This window comes from Oxyura jamaicensis, chromosome 2, assembly GCF_011077185.1.
Source record: "Oxyura jamaicensis isolate SHBP4307 breed ruddy duck chromosome 2, BPBGC_Ojam_1.0, whole genome shotgun sequence".
In the NCBI taxonomy this organism is placed as follows: Eukaryota; Metazoa; Chordata; class Aves; order Anseriformes; family Anatidae; genus Oxyura; species Oxyura jamaicensis.
The window spans coordinates 72724598-72747523 of NC_048894.1; the positions used below are offsets into that span (position 1 = coordinate 72724598).

Below are 22926 nucleotides of genomic sequence, written 5' to 3' on the forward strand. Positions count from 1 at the left end.
CATACTAAGAAATATACAAGACAATTAAACTGAAAGATGGAAAAACAAAAAACAAAACAAACAAACAAACAAAAAGTCAAGGATGCAATGTAAAGCTAAACTGAAAAGCTTTGAATGCAGGAGATGAAAATAATTTAGATGCAGGGAAACTATTCTGTTAATAAATGGAGTGTCTTTCAAAATATATCTGTTATATACTGGCTGTTTTTTTTCCAAATCACTCCCCACCTGGAAAACTAGCTCAAATTTTATTTTAGTTAGTTTTAGACAGAGAGAGAGATTGAGTTGGAAAAACTATATTCTATGGCCTTCCACGTGTGAACACAAAGTCAGGTACGTGTCTTCATCTTTGGAGTGATGGAAGGTGGCAAGATATTTCATGAACTTTAACTGCTGGACAATTTCATTTTTCAAATTTTGTTTGGTTTTCAGCTGTATAGATAATGCTCATTGAAACAGTAATCACTGAATTTTTGATTCCCTTTCATTTCACTCAGAAAGGTCAGTAACAGTAGGTAGATAATGAATAAACCAATTTTCATGGATGGCCACTTATTGGAGGAACCTAATCCTCTTGAGAACACTTTACTAAGGTTCTATTTATTTATTTTAAAATGTAGCTTCTCAAGACTGTATTTTGATAACTAAACCCATGGTTTGACTTTCAGATGTTATGCAGTTCTCAGTGAAATATCAAGACCCACTCAAAAAATGCATAAATATTTACCATAAACATTCACTGCCTTCTCTTAAAAGAACTTTGCTCTCTCACTACAAACTGTAAAATCTTTTTTTTCCTTCTTTTTTTTTTTTTTTGAAGATATATAATTTTGAGTAACATTTGGATAAAGTCTCTAAATAAAAAAATGAATAGATACTGGAGACAATATCCTGGGATTTGGAAAATATTTGTCTCCGTCATACCTCAGAAACAGACATTTGTGGGTTTTGTTCCCACCTATAACAGCTCCTGCCTCCTTCAAAGAGCTACATACACAATAACTATAACAGACTGACCAGAATGTTGATATTCACTGGATATAATCTACATGATAAATACACAAAACATTAGCAACAGAATAACATACTAATTTCAAGGAAAAGTCAAAAAAACTAAGGATTGACACCAAAATACACTTACAGTAGCTCATTTCTAATACTAATCCAAGAGACATTTACAAATATTTTGTAAATATAAAAAACAAACAAACAAAACATGGACTGAAAAAGGAATTCATAAGATAACTTTTTTAAATGGAAACAGAGATTTGACTAAGATGGATAGATTTATTTTTTTTGTGTGTGTAACTTTAATTTCTACTTTCCTTAAAATGAGATCCTCTTTACTTCACAGAATTCAGAAAAAGGTGAGCAAAGACTGATTAAGAGACACAGTCAAAGCAGGTTTTGTTCTTGTTGTTGTTGTTGTTTTGTTTGTTTTTTGTTTTGTTTTTTTTTTTTTTAAATACCTCCAATCTGAAATTCACAAATGTTCTACTGAGAGAAGTATTTTTTAGGAAAAGGTTGATCTGATACATGAAAATGAAATATTATCACTTTTGCCTATATAGGAAGAGGAAATATTTTTTAAAAAAAGTTTCTTTAAGTATCTGTAGTTTTCAAAGAACCATTTTGTGTAAATGTACAAATTGTACACCTAAAATCTCAAAATTCTTGCATTCAAATTTCATACACAAAATTTGTATTGCATAAAGAAATGACTATTCATATAAATTTATGAATGAAAAGATAGGAGACAAACCAAACTCTGAAGTAGTTTAAGATTAACAAATATTACTTAGACAATCACTGAATTATGTTTCTTAGGCTAAGGCTAAACATGTTCTTGGCTGCTTTACTAGAAAAGAACCTCTGCTAGTATAGTTAACTGTCAAATATCACTAATTTGTCATTAAAGAGGTAAAGTTCTCTAAATTATGCATTTTTTTCTTGTTATTGTATATCATCGAGCAAGTTTTCTATAAAAGTGTAGTTTCCATTCATTGTTTACTGTTTTCCAAGTGGTTCTAAAGTTCTTTACATGAAAAATAAGGATCATCAAGGCAAGCTGGTTCAGTAGCTTGACATTGCATTCTTCAAGGACTACTAATATTCTGCTCCCACTGATCTGAAAACTTACCAGCTCTCATTTTAGATTTAGTGAACTGCTATTTCATAGCACAAAGGAGAATCCACATATACTCACTGTATTGTCTCCCTTTCGTTTGTGCTGGACATGCCACAACCTGTTCCTATTTAAACAGCGTACATGTTAGGAGGAAGAATCATGACAATCTTTCTCTTTAGCTGAACATACAGCTGACATACAGGAACACAATGGCATTTCGGTTTGAATCAGCATCCATGGAAGTTAGCTTATCAACACGTTCTAAGGCAGTAGCAGCCTTCAGAAACAGCACATGAGCATACTGCCTTTGCTTAAGAGGTTTCATGAATAATGGTCTTAAATTACTCCACACTGGTCATGAAGAGCAGACTAAATGTTAAACAAAGGCCTGAATAGCTAGTAAGGAGATGTGTTGGAAAAAGTATAGAAAAAAGAAGAAAGTTATTTTTTTCCAAATGTAAATTTATAGTGCTTAGAAGACATAATTACACAGGTACCCCTAATAGTTATTAAAAAAGAAGATTTTGAAAACATGTAAAATCTACATCAAATGTGATCATTGTAAAAATTTTCTTAATTATGCAGCAATCCAAAATTGGTTTGTTGATTTGTAGGTTATAGTCAGGAATTGATACTCTTTTTCAGAGCCTTTAAACTCTACAAATAGTCTTTTCCCAAGACTGAGCAAAATGAAACACAAAAAGCTTGATCCACCTTCTCTTCTTATTCCGTGTGAGTCTCTTTGTAAAGATTGCTGAAAACCATCATATATTCTATGTCAAGTCTAAGTCTTTTTATAGATGAATGTAATAAACAAACTTTAATCTACATTTCTCACATGGAGCAGATTCTAAAAGTATTTGTCATTTCCACTGGAAATGTAATTCTCTCTGATCCAGAAAAACTTTCAATTCCCCCAGATTACATCCATGTCAGAGCCAGCTGAACCCACCTCTCAGTGTAACTCAAAGATAACTGCCCTGAATTCGTACAGCAGGATTTTTGCATCTGTGACTAAAATTGCTCAGCAAAAGAACTTCATATTCTTCTTGAACAAGTCTGAGAGGCTGCCAGTTCACACAGAATGTAATGGACTTAGCATGATAAGAAAATCACCTGCCAAGCTCAAAATCCTCCCATCGACTAACTCCCCCCTGGATGATTACTGCAAAATAGCTGAGTCAATCAATCACTTTGTGATTTGTGAAATAACCACATTATAAGAAGTTATTAGAGGATTCTCAGGTACACCACACCCTGACTGCCATGTCTGGAAGTCATTCACTTTCAAATGCTTTAAGCAAACTATTGCAACTGAACACTGCAGAATTCTGAAGAATAAAGGTGTAAAAAATAATTATTACATACTGTTTAATTTTAGACTAGTTCGTTAATATGTATAATTATAAAAATATTACTCGTTCATCTATGTTTAAACTATACTCATCCCACAGAAAAAATATTATACGAAAAATTCCCTTCATTCATATTGTAACTAAGTTTCATAGGCTTCAAAGTATTTATTTCCCCTCCAACATGTCATTATTTTCATGTGAAGCAAAGCACAGGCTGCCAGCTGAACATGCTCAAATATGTAATTTTAGGTCCTTTTATAAAGAAATCTGCGAATAGGACATCTTCCCATCAGATTTCCAACTGACAGCTAATGGGAAGTAAAATTATAGCTACAGTCTGATCCTCTACCGTGCGATAAAGTCTTACAATGAATCCCATAGATAGGTCACCTCCTTCAGTCCATCTCTAAGTGGAAAGCAACAACAGCATATCTATCAACATGCCCCTGACTATAACTTTAACAGTCTTGATAGTAAAGATCCATATGGTTTATGAGGATGCTGTTGATGTTGCAGTTAACAGCATATAAAAATTTATGTCTCCACCACTTTAATATGAAGAATTATCAGTGAAGTTCTATATATGCCTTTTTCTTAGTTGGCATAAATGTAGTTTATACTCCTTTACTGACAAAATGTAAGTAGATATCATTGATCATGTACTTCAGGTACATTAGAAAAAAAAAAAAAAAAAAAAAAAGTTGAATTTGCATAGCTATGTGACAGGCTGGAGACTAAGAAGTATGGTATAATGGCTGCAGTTGAAAAGATATATGCACAAATCTTATGGAAAGCATTTTGCTCTTCATAATCACATAAACCTTTGTTTCGTGTTTGTTTTATAATTGGCACTCAGAATTCTTGGCAAATGAACAGCATTGGAGTATTTTGCCCAGATGAGACAGCTCAATGGATTTGAAAAGTAAAATAATAAACAAGCAGATCTTCCTTTAAAATCCAGATCAGTCTTAATTACGATTACAAGTATATTTATTTATGTTTTCAGATATTCATAAATTTCTACTAGTAGCAGAATATGCCTACTGCTACAAATATTAATGACTATGAATTCTTAATGCAGGTTCACTATGAGGTTAACCAAGCATATGCTTTTTTTTTTAAAAAAAAAAAAAAACACAGTATAGTGAAATGATAAAGCTATATTAAGGTCCTGGCTCTGCTTCCAATAAAGGCATGAATTCTTTTAATAACAATGCAGAACATGGTTTCCACTGAGCATTGTTCTTATGTAACAAAAATACCTGTCATACAAAAAGCTCTACTGGTATTTTAGCAACTGTTAAAAAAAATGCCCACAAATGCAGCAGTGCATGGTTGGTGTTGCTTCCATTTACTTTGAGACTCTTCATAAATAACGAATAAATCCCCATTTTTTTTTGACAGTGGAGCTCAATTCAGATAAACTGAAAACAGAAACATCTGCAATGTTTATCCATAATACTTTGAATACAGCCCATTTCTAGAAGCCAGAAAAGAAAACTCAGGAGCTCCTAACAGGAGTTTTCCTTTATTCTTTTCCTCATTTCTGCCAGAAATATACTATTAATGCTGCACTTCAGAATTCCTATCTAGTTGCTCAGAAATAAAACAAAAGCTCTAATTTAATAAATAAAGGAGATTTTAAGATAAAAATACTCTGAATATTTGTTTTATATTAATGCCACTTTTTATCATTTAACTTATCTTAAGCACTGGTTATAGAACTGTACAATTAATTATGAAGGATGGGACCTCTGCTCAAATCAGGGACAATGAGATCAGGTTATTCAGGGACTTGTCTAAATTTAATGTACCTTCAAGAGTGCAGATTACACACCACCCTGGGAAACCTGTTCCAGTATTTGATTGCTCTCATTAGATTTGTTTTCCTGACCAAAATTTCTCATGTTCCAGCTTGTTCCCATTGCATTATGCTGAGAAGAATCCAGCTCCATCTTCTCCATACTCTCTCATTAAGTAGCTTAAGACAGCAGTAAGAACTCCACATGGCCTTATCTTCTTAGGGGTTTAAAAAAAAAAAAAAAAAAAATTATCTTAGCCTTCTCTACTCTCATCTCATACATCATGTACCCCCATACCCTGAAAATCTCAGTAGCTCCTCCTTGGATTCCCTTCAGTATGTCAGTGTCTTTCTTGTCTTGGAGTGCTCAAACTGGACACAATATTCCAGATGCAATCTCACAAGTGCTTACTAGAAGGAAAAAATTACTCCACTCAACCTGATGGTTACTTTCCTGTAATGCAATGCAGAATATGGTTGTTTTTCTTTGTATGGCTTGCTTTACCAGGACAACCATGACCTTTTCTGCAAATATGCTTTCTGTCCTGCTGGCACCAAGCCTGTATTGCTGCATGGTACATTATTCCACCCCAGATGCCAACATGTAGCATGTGGCTTTGCTGAATTTCTCTCAGCTAATTTGTCCTGTCTGTAAATGTTCCTCTAAAATTTTCCTGAGAGTGCAGTCCACTCCATTTTCCAGGTCATTAATATAGACATTAACACAGCACTTCCTCTAGCTGCAATCTTTGAGGGACATCAGTAGTCACTAGCCCCCAACTAGACTTTATACCACTGATCATGAATGTTTGATCCTCGTGATTCAGTCAACCTTTTTAGATCATATCTCACAAATCTGGCTATAGGAATAATAGAGGAGACACTGCTGAAAGTCTTTCTAAAATCAAGTTAAACAGCATCCATTTTCACTACCTTCAGAGCCAGCCATCACAAAGGACAGTTAGTCAGCCATGGTTTGTCCTCATTAAATCAATGCCAATTGCTTCCAACCATTATCTTACCTCTCATGTGTTTAGAAATGGCTTCTAAAAGGATTTGCTCTGTAACTTTCTCAGGAATAGAAGTTAGGCTGACCAGTCCCAAGTTACATGCATCCTTCTTGAAGATGGGTGTGACTTTTGCATTTCTCCCGTCATCAAGTATCTTCCCTGATCACCACAACCTTTCAAAGATGTGGTGGTTTTACTCAGCTGGGCAGCTGAGCTCCACCACAACCACTTTCTCACTCCCCCTCCTCAAACGAAAAGGGGGAGATGATGAAAAGGGCTCAAGGGTTGAGATAAGGACAGGGAGATCGCTCAGCAATTAACATCAAAGGTAAAACAGACTAAGCACAGGGAGATTAATGTGATTTATCACCTATCAACAGCAGACTAAAGTAGTGAGAAACTAAAAACAAACTAAAAATACCTTCCCCCCCATCCACATTCTTCTGCGTCCTTCCCCAGAGCAGCGCAGGAGAATGGGGAATGTAGGTTGTAGTCAGTCCCTAACACTTTGTCTCCACTGCTCCTTCATGGTCACTCTCTGCCACTTCGGCATTGTATTCACAGATGCAATGAGTTTCATACAGAAGCAAACATAAATGTGTCACTTGTGTATAACTAAAAGATCTGTGTTTTGGAGAATCATTCATTTCACATAAACTGGTTTATTTAATCCAGTAATCTTCTGAGTAAACTGGCTTTTTTACAATTATTCCATTTTCTTTTTGTTTATTCACTTGCTATTTTTGAGTGACATGCAGAAGGCCTGATATAGAAAAGACTAAGTTGGTTTGTTGTTTAAGAAAATATTTTTTAACATTTATATACAATTAGGAAGACTGCTGTGTATTGCTATATTACAAGGAAAGAAGTAAAAGAGAAACATAGCAGTAATAAATAAATGCACTAGTTTATCTTCATATTGTGTCATAGACTTCATGTCTAGATATGCATTCTCCTGTGAGAAGTGCATGTAAAAGGGAATAGAAGTTCTTCCTAACTTCACTTTTACTTCATTTTACACATCAACTAAAAATTGCTGATATATTTCGTCACAGAAATATGACTTATTAAGAGTAACTTTTGTTTTGGCAACTCAAATTTTAGTAATTCTTAGAGAACTTTAGTATTGAAAGCCCTGAACACTAAATTACCAGAGGTCAGTTTCCAAAATATATTTTTTTAATAATGACTTCTTCTAATTTGCTTTCTGAGCCTAGAGGGTACAGTGAGATAATGTTTTAAATCTTTCACACATGCCAAAGGAAACAGAATCCTGCTGATTTTCTTTTTAAATTAAAGCTGGAATTCTAAAATAAATTGCTTGGTTCCAGAAACTGCAGCTTAAGAAAGCCCGTAAAAAAGAAGAAAAAGGCATTGATGGAATGCTGTTCTCACACATACTTTCAGGATGAGCTGACTAGCCTACAGGCCAGACCATTTTTCAAAAAAAAAAAAAAAAAAGTAAAAAGGTCTTTTAAAATAATCCTAAGAGGTACTGAGTGACAGCATGGAAAAAGGCTGTCAGAGAGAAAAAAAGCTTATACGAAGTATATAAACATATTGCTCCCTTTTGTTCTCGCAATTGTTCCACACTTAATTTGCTGTTCATTCATCTGTTCAGGATAGAACATTTAGTCTCCATCTTTGCTATTTGTATTCTGCCTCGGACAACCAAGACTCCAGCCTATACATGGATCTGCAATTTACTGCCATACAAACTATTACTCTGCGACTGGACTTTACAACTGACAGTGAACGTAGCCACAGTTTTGACTGTGCCCAAAATACATGTTGACAACAGAGAAGTCTACTCTGAATTCCAAATATGCATCAGGTGAACTGTATAGAGATCCTCTCAGGGAATCTGCAGTACCTTCAAGGGCATTTTTAAAGGGTGAGAAGGATGAAGTTCATAGCTAAGGAAACCAGATTGTCTCAGTGGAAAATGTGAACTTGGGAGAGAAGAGTGTCTACGAGTTGGCTCCAATAAAGCTGGCATTATAACAGAGACTAAAAGAGTACTGTCTTTCCATGTTCATCAATGGCTCTTTTTTTTCTTGAACTTTTTAAAGACATAGCCACAAACCAAATACCTCAGTATCTCCATAGTCTTAAGGGAGTCCAAAGAACATTCTGCTCATTTGTAATAAACTCGTATGATTTACATATACAGTAGAAAGTAATATGTAATAATAAACTCACAGTAAGATATAAAATTATCTAACGTATACATTCTTTGATAAAACATGTTTATTATTCAAGTAATAAGGAAGCTTCCTAAAAACAAGATGTAAAGTCTAACAAGTATGAAAAGTATTCAAATTATGTAGACTTAAACCTCTGTTTCTTTGCTTCTTTGGATTCACTATTATAGAAATAAGAAATTAATATTGTATTGTACCTATAGAAGAATACAACTTCCCAGTCACCAAGTTACTACACATTTATTTATGCATTTCTAAATATGGTTTACTTTATTTTAAAGATACTCATAAAATATTCATGGACATATCAAAATAGAATGTAAAAATACTAACTTCATTTTTAAGTCTCTTATGTACTTATTGAAACACTCAACAGTAAATGAAGGTGAGTAACCTTTACCTAGTTACCCATGCTTTACCTAGTTAGGTAAGTTTGCATCCCAGTGGAAAGATTTAGAGTATCTAGTAGTGGAGACCTATTAGTACAAAAAAAAATATCTTTGTTAAAAAAATGTATTTTCCAGCTCATCACCGGAAGTTTAGGAACAGCAGTGCTTAAGACTTCTTTAAGAAGAATGTAAGTTCTAAATCTGCTGCTGTCCTAATTCAAGAAATAATATGCATCTTTGTAAAATGACAGAATTCTTTCACGAGTTAGTTTTTTGTTGTTGTTTTTTTGTGTGTGTGTTTTTTTGTTTGTTTGTTTGTTTTTGTGTTTGTTTTTTTTGTTTGTTTGTTTTGCTTTTTTGTTGTTGTTGTTTTTTGTTTGTTTTGTTTTCTTTTGTTTTTTTGCTTTAGCTTTCCTTTTATCATCCCCACAACTTTCCTCCTGGCCCAGAAATAAATATTATTTTATCATCAAAATTCTCTTTTTTATCTAAGTCTACATAACAGCGAAGCAAGACCATCCCCAAGAATATAACAATGCAAATGAATTTTATCCACCTACTAAACCTAGCTCACAAAACTTTGCTCAAAAGAAAAATATCCTCCATCAGATAGTCCATCTCCACTCTACAGCTTTTCTTATATGTATTCAGTATCTATGCCTTTAATTTTGTTCATAGCTGCTGTGAAATAAGGTTAATACAGAAATATATTTAGAAGTGATGCAACTGATGAAAAAGTGATTCAGAGGGAGCACTTACTTGGATAAACCAAGGTATAATCTTGTGTGTGAAATACTATTTCACCAAAGTTACAACACAAATGTATATTTAAAATAATAATAATAATAAAAAAAGAAGAAAAAAGGAAAAGGAAAAGGAAAAGGAAAAGGAAAAGGAAAAAGAAAAGGAAAAGGAAAAGGAAAAGAAGGAAAAACAATTTGCTTGACTTAATGTTCATTACCTTAATAGTCTGAAAGAGTCCTTCAGATTTGGCTAAGTAGAACAGAGACTTAATTTGAACATTAGGACAAAATAAAATTGGAATCTCTCTACAAACAACTGTACCTGTCTCCTTATTGTACAAATACACAATTGCAGAACACAAAGAATGAGGAAAATGTCACATGAGAAGGAAAGAGCTTACTTTTCTAGTAAGTCAGTTTTTAATATATGAATATGGTTGAGTTTCTATCTAAACATATACATGATACATATATTCTACATTAATTTTCATCACTTTTTTTTTCAGATTATATTTACATTCCTGCACATAGTATGCTTTTCTACACCTTAAAATATTATCCTTAGTGGTTCTCTCCTACTTCACCCATGCAGTTAGAACAGACTGCACAAGGGTTCTTTATGTCTGGGCCAGACAGCTTGCTTAGCGGATGAGAAAACCAGTTAGATTCCATAAATAAATTGTATTATTAAATACTTTTTTTTTTTTTTTTTTTTTTTTTTTTTCCCAGTTCATTCTGATAAAGTCTAAAGTGGCTCATTTGGGACTGCAGCATTGCATTTGACCTGTAGCAAATGACATTCACCTCTGCAGATGCCCTGCTGCAGTTTTCACATCAGAAGATGCAGGACAGAGAAGGGTCCTCCTTGCTTCTGCCAGGGTCTGGGTCTTAAAATTAGGATCCTGAATCAGAAGTGGTTCCTTCCACTAGGATCCATCTTAGGCCACTAACATCCTACACTTCATTACCCATTTCAAGAAACTGAATGAGCGATGAAGAGTCTTAAACAACTCTAGCTAACCCTTCTTATCAGTGGATGTTAGCCGTAAGTACAAAGGCAGCATATGTACAAACACAGGCAGAGGCACAGGAAACAGTTTATCTGTACTGCAGGGAATTATTTTCCTAAACACTGTGTACTCTCTTCCTTCTCCATTAATACAAAATAATTTCAGTTGTTTTCGTATCAGTTTGAAAACGTAAAGTCTTTTTTTAAACACTCTATTATTATTAGATTACTTTTTTTTTTTTTTTGGGGGGGGGGTATGACAATATCTTAAGATAATTAAAACCTTAGGAGCTCTTTTATGCTAGTATAAATCAAGTCCAGCAGAACAGATCTTCCTTACTCAAACCATTCAAACAAACCTTTCATGTGTGAAATGTAAAAGAAGTAAACAAATTCAAGTGCAGGATCAATTGGTATCTGATACTCCTATAAGAACATCTCTGATGACTTTCTATGCTGCAGGTTTTTTGTTTGTTTTGCATGCTTCTTTAAATACCTGATCAAAAATAAAATAAGCTAATCATACATGAAAAAGATTTCTCATTACTAATTCTTTGACTTTTGTTGTATACAAATGCACACAATAGTATTTGCATAGTCACATAAATAGTAGCATGGGAAGAAAGAAGAAAACAGTAATAAACAAGGATCTGACTGTGAGATACAGGCTCCTACACAAAATCAATAAGACTCTTCATGCCTCAATACATCATTATTTCTGCAGGGTCTTGGATACAAGTGTGGAACTGCAAACTCTGAACAATGAATTAGGTCAAAATGGGGTAGGTATAATTCCTGTGATGGACCTGCCAAAAGAGAGAAGCACCTCTTTACTGAAGAGGAAGAGCGGTCACAGAGACACCAAGGAAACAGCTGGAGTTTTGATGGCTGCCATACAAGGGAAAACATTGCTGCGGAAGATTACTTTGAAGGATATGTGTCTACTTAAGCATTACAATTAGCATGATTTAGAAAGCAACCCTTTTTTATTTTTCTATCCTGAGAATTCCAAGGCCCTTAAGATATTACTGTGAAAATTATAATAAACAAGACTGTCATAAAAAAAACAAACAAACAAACAAAGTTAATTTGAGTTTTGTGCGTTGTTGAAGAAAATCAGGAGTAAAAGGTTGTCCCACTGCAATCTGTTTGATTTAGGTGATTGACTTCAATAACATTAGGTATACATTTGTGCAAGTTTATTTATTTCTCTTCCCTGTAATTTCTAAGCAAATAGCTCACGGCTTTTTAAAGAAGAAGCAGAAAATACACATGATACGACAAGTCTGTAACTTAGTTCATTAAGTCTTTGATTCTTCAGAGAAAAAGGTCAGAGTTCCATAGGACTCAGTTATGTGTACAGTCTGAGAAAATTCTTCTATGAAACTAAGAAAACACATGGTAACAGTAGACAGCCATTGAAGTCCTACACAGTCCCTGGCTATAGCAGTGAAAATTCTGAGCTTTGGCACAGGCAAAATCCCCCCCATTCACTGCCAGTGACTCCCTCATCCAAGGAACCTAGGAGGGTGTAGAGATGAAAGGTAGGAAAAATGGGGGTAAAGCACCTTATCTATAAAATCTGTCATGCCCCTTGAGGTGGTAGGCTAAAGGTAGCTGCACCTGTGATGCCAGGAATCAAAGCTGACTGCCCATTGCTCCCAGCAAATTTGCAAATTATTCTTGATAATAGACAAAAAGAAGCAATTCTATAAGTAATACTCAATAGTTATGGTGAAATGTTCTCTGTCTACTTAGAAGGCCTCCTTCCTCATTGTGTCTCCTCAAAAATAGGACCTGCAACTGCTTTATCACACTATGTCTGACTTTAAAGACATTCAATCAAGCTAACTAACAAACTCACAGTACTTGCATGAAACTGAGCTGAGAAGACAAAATATCAGTTCTTTGTGTAAAATGACATTTGGATTCATCTGTCTTGTTATTGGCAAACTGTAGTCCCTAATATTTACTGTTTTGGTCACCTGAATTGCAAAGAATGTAACTTAAACATAACTCTTCAAAATATATACAACTTTTGCACACAGACAAACAATGTAACAACAGTTTGGAGAAAGGGTTATTGTTCAACACCTTCTTCTCTCTCAATCTTATTTGCCTTCCAGTATTTCTGATTCAATTTTAATTATAAGGTATTATAAGATCCTTAGGTATTAGAAGGTCCTTAAGGTATTAGAAGATCCTTAAAAAAAGCCCAAAGCACCTCTACTGCATCTCAACTATGAAATAGAGAACATGAGTACCTTACTAGATAATGAACCATTTCAATTTTTGTAACCACCCCATCTGAATTTCATGAGCTTAACATTGATATTTTGTAATTATTAAGCATTCACATGGAATTCCATCAACCTGATTTTTTAAAAATTCGTTTATTTAAATAAATTAGTGACTTTAAAACTATTATACTAATTATGTTTTATCTCATCAGGATGTTGAGGACAAACAGCTCAAATAACCAGGAAGAATCATTGCCAAGAAAGTAAATTCATGGGCAGGGCCCTATGCCTTCTGACAAGGATAAGAGTTCCACCATCTTCCAAGTAAAACTACTCTAGAGAACTAGTTCCAGGTCAAAAAACTCTGTTTTCTACTCAAATAACCACTCACATAAATGTAACTATTGCTACAACAGAATCATGTTAGGAATTTTGTCACAGAATTCCTAAATTCCATAGTAACTTGCCTTTGACAACACCTATATTTAAAAACAATGTTATTTTTAAAACGTTTCAAAATATTTGAAAATGTATTTTATTACTTATATTCTTGTCCTGGTTAGTTAGGAAAGAGTTAATTTTCCTCCTAGTAGCTGGTAGGGTGCTATGTTTTGGATTAGGATGAGAAGAGTGCTGATAACATGCTGATGTTTTAATTGTAGCAGAGCAGTGCTTACACCAAGCCAAGGACTTTTCAGCTTCTCGCTCTCTCCTGCCAGCGGGCAGGCTGGGGGTGCAGCAAGAGCTGGGAGGGGACAGACCCAAGACAGCTGATCCAAACTGGCCAAAGGGGTATTCCATACCATGTGACATCATGCTAAACAATATATAGGGGTGGCTAGCTAGGGTTGGGGGGGCGGCTGCTCGGGGATGGGCTGGGCATCGGTCAGCGGGTGGTGAGCAATTGCATTGTGCATCACTTCTTTCATACACACTATTATTATTATTATTACTTCCTATGTTAATAAACTGTCTTTATCTCAACTCACAGGCTTCAATTTCCTGTTTCTCTCCCCCATCCCAGAGAAGGAGGGAAGAGGGTGAGCGAACGGCTGTGTGGTGTTTAGCTGCAGGCTGGGTTAAACCACAACAATTCTAAAAATTAAAATATGAAGAAGTGTTTCTAATGATTTATATCTGCATTTTATATATATATATATATATATATATGTATATGTATATATATATATATTATTGTAAAACCATCTTTTCCAAACTTTTGACCACAGAAAGTCAGGAAGTTCCCAAAAAAAAAAAAAAAAAAAAAAAAAACAGACTTAGTTTACGTATTTATGCATGTATGTACATATTGAATACATAAAATTAAAGAAATCATGTTCACATATTTTTATATTTCAAATATTTTATGTTCAAGAATACTATTAAACATATTACTGTTCTGCTAAGAGAGAAAATTGGCCATAAAGATTTGATGCACCTGTAGTTTTCAGGCAGGTAATATGAAAACACTGCTTTTTCTATGTGTGACTAACATTAATGTTAAGTACCTCTGCTATAGCTTGGGATTTCAATAATAATCGGAGCACCCTACCAGAACCCACACTATTCAGCACTCCAAAATGAATGGCTGAACTGGATAAATGCCAGGAGCTTAAGGTATCTCTTTTCAATCTTCATAATTAGTGACAAGGCATGAATTGAATACTTAAAGGAGTGAAAATGTTCTTAGACTGAACCTTAGTATGCAAAAATCATCCTACTGAATTATCTTCTTGGCTGGCATGATGAAATGTATGATCTGGCAAGAGGTATAGCTCCAGCTCGGCCTAACTGAATGCATTAACTCCTGCAATGTTATAGGAATGGGATTATAATATTCTGTGATAGCTCTGAAGATAAAGCATCTCAGTTTCACAATGAATTATTTTCTGCGTATGACGCAGAAAAGAACAAGCTGTTTGTTCAAGGTACTAAGTTAATTGCAGAAAAAAAACACTCTCCAAAATAGAATAGACTATAATGCATTCATTGAGGAGGCAGATTCATTTTACTACTGTGACGTAGTAAAATTTTCTAAAATAATAATAATATGGCACTCTTTACTCACTCCATTCTGATCTGAAAAAAAACATGTTCACAAACCTTGCACTTCCTATGATATAGTATTATACAACTTGGTCTGATAATTAAATCAGCTATGGGCAAAAATGTGTTGTACCATGAAGAGTTTATTTATAGTACTAAATGGTAAAGTCCTGGTAAAAAGTCTGTGAGAATGTTGGTTAAAGGCAATAGCAAAAAGCTATTCCTTCATATTTATGAGAAGGTGCGAAGAATTGCATCAAAAAAATCCTTATTAAAAAATACCACCTTCCCAAAACCTGCCCTCCACTCCCAGTTTCCGTTGCCACTTCAAGACACATCCCACAGTTTCTGCTTTTGCCTTAGCATTAACCTGGCTAGTCTGTCTTTCAGAAGTCTTTTCAAAACTTGTTAAAAGTGTTACATAGGCAAAGAATCTGATTGTTTTTAAGAACTATCTACAACAACACTCCTTATATTTCATTCACCTTGTTTTGTGACATTTGGTACCATGTTCCATATAAACCAGAGCCTATACCATAAACTTGCACTTGAACAATCTTTTCTCACACCTTCAGAATCAAGAAAAATAACTCATCGTACAAGTGGGAATTATTTTCCTTCTACAATACCAATACAAGAAGTGTTCGAGAAACAAAAAAAAAGTATCTATTTTGGAACACAAATATAATATTTTAAATATTTTTATATTTATGCATTGTATGTGAACAAGTGATTATAACTAGTATTTAGAACACCAAAATTTCTCTCATTATTGTTCTCCTAAGCTGAAAATACTGAATTTGACCTTCCATTCAAATTAAACCACTCAGGTTGCAATTGTCTATCTTGAAGATATGCTGCAGTCAAACATCTGTTTTTATTGGTTTCCATGGAAATGAAGTGAAAGGTTCATTCCATAGTCCTTTCTGTTTGTCCTCTTTGTTCTACTTCAATAGGAAAATTGGTTATCACAAGCATGTTGAAAGCTATTTTTCTTTCAGATGGTTGCAGCATGTAACTGACATGTAACTTTTCTATTTCCTTGCTTCAGTATTTCTCAACTAGTTATCTAAGACAATGCAGATGGCATATCCAGGTCTATTCTTAAATACATTTATTAGAATACTAATTATTTTCATTTCCCAGATATAAATATCAAACCACCCTAATAACCACACACATCTTCATATTATGTTCCCTTGCTAATTCCAAAGTTTCTACTTATTGGACGGAATAGTCTCATAAGAGCTATGATGGTAACAGACATATAAACGACTTTTGTGAGCTGGGGAAGAACTTGAACAGAATTCCTTTCCTATAGCACCTCACAGTCTACTGCAAATGTGCAGGGTACACAAGACAGTTGTCAAAATAACAGGAGGTAAAACTCAGTTTGACACTATAAGCACATAAAGGTATTCCACAAACAGCTTCCAATGAAAGACTAATGAGAGATGGTCATCTCTTTGAAATATTTGGGAAATACACACAAAAATCTCACTCCCAAAAAACACATACATGAAAAGCAGAGGAATCAAAACTTTTGTTTCTGGGGTCTTAAGAAAGCAAACCTAAAATGTGATTTACATAAAATCATGTTCTTTTCTAACTGAGTAACAGTATAAGGACATTGAAAGCATGCCAAGTATGTTACATGTAAATTCTTTGCAAATGCCTTAAATGCATATGTTAAACACACCAGCAGAGTAATAATATAACATTCATGATCATGCGTTTCACCCTTGGGCACAATTTTAGCCCCATGAGGATGGGATCTCCCTTCTTGTGGAGAAGCCTGAGGCGATGTGAACTGCAGAAATACAGCATAATTCCTGAGTTGAACTTCAAGTTGGGATTTAGACAAACTTTCTGTGGTTGAGCACATACCAGTCCTACACAGGACAACTCAGGTGTCCATCCCTGTTGTGTCGTTGCTTCCCTAGGAGCAGGTGTGTAAGACAAGAGTGAATTATTTGTTTACTGATTCCAATTCCTTTTTATTGCAGACTAAATTTTTATCTTAGTTATTTGTGTGGTCTCCATTTTCACAACATGAGAGTACCTTTTGGATAAGGAAACTGAATATGAAATTCATAGAGCCTCAACTTACTAGAGCATCCTTCCCCTTGTCAAGCAGGCTTGAAACAATAGAGTGAATAACTACATGGGATCTTCTCCACTGACTGTATCAGCAAGGAAATGTACAGAGAACAGCAAAGAAAATAAGCTCAATTATTAACTGAGCTGGAATAAATTACTTGCTCCATATAGCAAAACAAGGGCAGGTGCTCTTTTTGGAGCAGAGCAGCATGCTCTGGTGTGAGCTTAATAAATCAAGAAGATTCTACTGAGACAGATTTAACATTTCAGTTGTAATGTACCTACTACCAAGAACTCTTGTTTATCTTATTTTCTCCAAATACTTGTATCATATTTGTCAAGGCTATTTAATTTAAATCAACTCTTCAGGAACCAGAACCACAACCAGCAAAAATCTATAACTACATGGGCAGCAACAGGGTTGCACAGCTATCAGCTTGGTATTTGAATATGAAAGTCATAATAAAAGGCTTAAAAATGGATTTGAACATAACACTGTTGCTACTTCTTTAGAAAGAAGAAAAATGTAGAGCAATACAGAGATTTGCTGAACAAACAGACCCATGGAAAACCATATTACTAAGGTAAAATCAATAGAAAATGAATAAATTTTGCCCATCACTTTCTATAGAAAACTCATTTCCTATGAAGCAGATGATCCCAACTGCAGAGGCTATTCCAGCTTATACAGTGCAGTAAGCTCTTACTGCATGAGTAGCATTAACAATAGGCAATTGTAAAAAGTTATGAACCGAAGTATCTTTATTCAACTATTTATTCCAGAAAAAGCTGAAAATCGTCACCATTTATATTCTGATATCACACTAATAAAATACTTTGTTTGCATAAACTTGAATATTTTTGTTAATCTATCATTTTTAATGTACTTTTTAAAGTCATGTGAGAAGTAGATATTTACCCTTCTTCATAAATGTGTATTTTAGTTCATTGAACATTTATGCAGTCATTCCAAATTCCAGTGTTCAAGGCTCAAACCCTCACTGATGTAAATACTGCTTATCCCACAAAATAGTCCTGTTGGCTTTGATGACACTACTTATAGAACTAAAACTTCAAACAGAACTTTCACGGACAAATTTCATATGCCTATTACCAGACATTGAATTAAATTTTCTCCTCTCTCAAATCCCATGGGAAAAAAAAGATCTTCTTTTTCTTGATAACCTATATCAAAATAATGTCTGGTCTACAAGTACATATTCATTCAAAATATAGAGGAAATTATTCTAGTTCCCATACTGGGGGTACTGGTCATATCCTTATCTTAAGAGATCAGTTACATTTCTCACTTCAAACAGATGTAGCTATGAATCAAATAGCACCATATCAAACCTGTTAACTGCTTTTCAAGTTTACCAGTTTATTTTAGATTTTTAAAGATCTCTTCAGAAATATGTTAAAGCTATTATTTTCCTATTTCTATTTTTAGAATAATAAAAAACATTTCAAGTGCTATCATCAATCCTTCTGTCTTATAAAAATGTTTTTGAGTTGCAAATGGTAAACACATTGTGAACAGTATGAACTTGAGTTAACACAATTGTAAGAGGTCCCTGATGATGTTAACCTTGATTATAAATGTTCATTACAGTATACACAGTAACCTAGCACCTTCTAACAATGCATCATTTCCCTTACTAGGAGACAAAAAAGCATTTGGAGAATGTCTTACTAATAAGCTCATTTCATATTTGTTTCAGTGGGAACAAGAAAGGGAATTAACAGTTACAGAGTGTGTGCCCAGTGTGGACATTTTCAGTGCAGTACAAATGTAAGAGTGATGGAAGAACAGAGGGTTAGAAATCCATATATTTTATATTATATGACATACTCTCAAGATATTTTAAGACTTCATCACAACATATATGACATACCAGTAGTGAAACATACTTCCCCTGTCAGATACAGAAGTCACTATAAAATACTGTTTTTACACTACTACATGTTCTCAGTGCCATCCAAATCACAAAATGTTGTCAGAGATCAGAAGAAACAAGATGCCATGACAGCATACCAGCTGATACCTCTGTTCTACCTACGCAAAACTTGGAAAACAATCATGGAGAAGTCCGAATCAATTTAACTGAAATGAAACCAATGGTTTCCTAAGTAAATATGTCTCTAAAAACATATAGTGCCTTTTCTAAAATGTATTATGTAGCTGATAAACACTCATGTTCTCAAGACCTTAGTTGTGTTGTTTGTTTGTTTGTTTTTTTCTAGATACATTTTTTACTAAACACTTTTGAGAAGAGTATATTTCACACAAGTAGGAAGCAAGATATTTTCATGTGGCATTAACTTTCCATTACAGCTAGAAACTACTTTCATAAATCACAAATAGAAGCTTTTTGTTAACAAATAGTAGGGGAACAAAGAACATACATAGCTATCTTCATGTATTTCATTTAAAGAGAATATTAACAAATATGTATTCTTTAAATGATGGCAAATAGCATTTCCAAAATGCAGACTGAAAAAAAGGCCTTTAACATTTCAATACACTTGAAACCCATTTTATAATCTGAGAGTTTATTTTTACAAAATAAAGTTTGTAATTTTTAGTTTATATAAGTACCCAGTTTTAGACAGTATATGGAACACAGCAGGTCAAATTAAATCCCACAAAGTATACTACTTTTTGTCTCTGTTTGCTCAAGATACATCCATCTATTTATAAAGCAGTAGCTTTGCTCTCAGAAGTCTGGCAAAACAAGATATTTTACAGTTGAGCTACATAATTCATTGTCATTTTGCACATTAAGAAACACCGTAATACTCAAATACTTACAAGCAATACATTTAGTAGGGTGCCTGCAAAGAAGCTTATTCGTTTATATAAACTGCACTCCTGAGGGAATGAAGAAAAATCAGCTTATCAGTTCATCAGCTATACAAGGTATTGGAATCAACACTATTACTCCTTGATAAAATACACAGTTCATTATCCCTTCATTCATTTGCTGCTTTACATTGATGATAGAGTGCAGTTGATCAGTCAAAGGAACCTTTTATGCATTTGACTGTAAAAATAATCTTCTTTAAAAAATGTATTTATTTAGACCTCCTGAATAACCAAGGTTGACATGTTTGGTTAGAATGGGTTATCCAACTGTTATTGCTGTTGAAGCAATATTCTGTAATGCTAAAATGTTTTACTAGATGATTTACAGCAACTTCCCTTCCCCCCCCTCCCCCCCATTTCTTTTGCTGTTTTAAGTAAACTAACACATACAGTTCAGGGTTAGAAAAGAAAGCAGACAACTGTTCATTTTCCATTAAAACTCAGACTGATGTGATATCATTTTGCAGAGGTCTAGTTGGAGGTACTCCATTAACACTCTAAAGAAAAACAACTTCCAAAATGCAGAAGTAAAACATACTGTCACAAGGACATTTCTTCTTTTATTCAGTGTTTCTGTTCCCTTGAAAAAATAGACCACTTATGAGCAAAGAAAGAAGTAACTGTTGTCAAGTATAGTGAAATCCAAAATGGAGAAATTTATACATACTTAAATACAGAACATGCATCACTCTCTTTGTCCTTACTCTCTCTCCTTTGTCCTTACTCCAAATACTGCCGTATTTAAAGTGGTTGCATTAGAATCTCCACCAATGGGTTATTCAATGAAAAACTTAAATTTTCAGCATAGAGTTTCTCTAAACAGCAAACTTCTAAACTCGGCCAGTAGCAAGGAAGACAGAAAGAAAACAGCATTAATGTAGTGTAGGTCACATAAATGAAATGGCATGATGTGAGTTGTGGAAAGTGGTTGTTGTTTTTTTGTTGTTGTTGTTGTTTGTTTGTTCTTTTGATCTTAGACCTTAAAAGTACTGTTTTCAAAAAACAAGTAGCAAGAGATTGCTTGAAATTATCATTTGAAAACTTCAAAGTTTTTCAAAAACTGATGTTCCTGTCTGTAAGAACAAATCCAGATTATAGTCTTGCCAGTATTTATTCACTGAAAAAATCCTAAACTAATGTCCTAAAAAAGACAAAATTCCAGCTCTTTGATTTTCACCAATACTTGTGTTCAGACCTTAACAAATATATAAATCCATTCCCTGCACACACGCACAAAATCTATCACACTACTTTATTTTTCATCCTGTATCCAGAATGAGTTTGTTGTCAGAGCTTGATTTTGAGAACTGAGTCTTTCTTTACCTGACAGTCCATTTGTGAACTGTAGTTTCCTAGTGTGAACAGTCCTCCACCTTCTACTCAAACACAATCTATCACTCCCACACTGAACAAACTAATACTTAAACCAAACTACCTTTAAGCTTTAGGTTGCACTCATTTAGACTTCGGTAAGAGACTATGAGACAAAGTCTTTCATTAGTGCATTCTGGTGAGAGCTCTATGTTTTGCTTGTTATCGGGACATCGTGCAGTGACTCTTGGCTATGTGAAGATGGAGTATTTGTACATAACTGTATTGAACAACAGCTGTGGAAACATTAACTTTTGTTTTTAGCTAAGAAAAAAACCTAAAATTGTTTCAGCAATACCTCCAAAAAGAATGCAATGGTTTGAGAGCAAACTGGCATTCCAAGTGATGAAAATCATGTTAGGAGAACACGATTTCCTATAAGATCCTAGTATTCTTGAGTGTCCACAGATTCTTATCCTTCTGACAGTTTCTTTCTTCTGCATCTACATTCCCTACTATCACTCCCCTCACCTGTCAGTCAAAGATTACAGCAATTCTACTCCTGTTAAATGCTGAGATTCTTTCTGCAGTTAAAGAATGTATTCTTACCATGTTCTCACATTGCGAGATTCTACATATGGATAAGGAATTATTTCCCAATTATCAGTATTTCCTGCAGAACAGGATTTTACTTAGGTTTCTTGAAAATATATTCTCTCTAATTCTGCTTTGCAAATTGCATATTAGAAGTTGCTACATATCCGCTATTTCTTATATGCATGCATACTGTAACAGAACAACAAAATAATCCCCCAAAAGTTTCAAAAAAGACCAAAAAGCAACTAACAAAATCTGCTTTCATATGTACTAACAATTCAGAAATAGCTTCACTATTTTGTTGATGCACACTGGTACAGCATTAAATAGCATATATGTAGGGATGAGTCAGAAAATAATTTCCTAGCACCATTTTTTTCCACTGGGAATGTTTGCAAAAAATGAATCACCTAGTATACCAAATTTTACCCAATCATATATTTACACTAAATATGCATCAGTTAAAAACCATATCCTTTGCAAACCATTTTAACTTTGAAGATTGTCTCTGATATTACTTGTTATACAATTAGCACCTTCTTTCTCAACTGCCCTAGAAAGAAACTCACATCATAATACTGTAAGATCAGAAATATACAGCTTTATCATAAAAACAAAGTGAAAATAACTCAAGTAGCTTCCTGATTGTGGGCTAGCTAGTAGAAGGTGTTATCACAGAGAAGTCTTTCCCCCTAGAAACAGTACTTATTTTTGTAAAAATTATAGAAAACTTTATATCTTTGAGACTTCTAACCATCTGTGGAAATTGGCAAGAACTGGCCAATGGTTTAAAAAGTTGTTAGCAGTGGAGGAGTGCAGGATAACACATATACATACATACACAGACAGTATCTATTATTAGATTGAGTTCCTTTTCCTTTACATGCTGCAGCAGTGTACTAATGTCAGAGATACTTAAATAGACAACCCAGACCATCTTTACTGTCTAAAATTTAAGATTTATCTTAGCAGGACAGAACCGAGAATATGGTATACATCATGTATGAATATTAAACACATAACTAAACTTTAGAATAGTATATCTAAAACAATTGTAAAAGTATTCTCCTGGGTACCATCTGTAAAGGAAGCATTTACAAGTGAGACGCCTTTTTCTATTTTGGAAC

General features: G+C 34.1%; 1 protein-coding gene across 14 annotated transcripts in view; it reads right to left on the reverse strand.

Annotated features, from left to right (window-relative positions):
* The window catches only part of CDH18 (cadherin 18), a 551977-nt gene that overhangs the window by 216897 nt on the left and 312154 nt on the right, over positions 1–22926 (reverse strand). Inside the window, exon 1 of one of the 14 annotated variants that reach the window (XM_035318014.1) lies at positions 6218–6238. The exons of the other annotated variants lie outside the window; for them this stretch is intronic. The gene's annotated coding sequence lies outside the window, so the exon portion shown is untranslated. Of the gene's footprint in view, positions 1–6217; positions 6239–22926 lie in introns of those variants that run through there. 14 annotated transcript variants of the gene reach the window in all.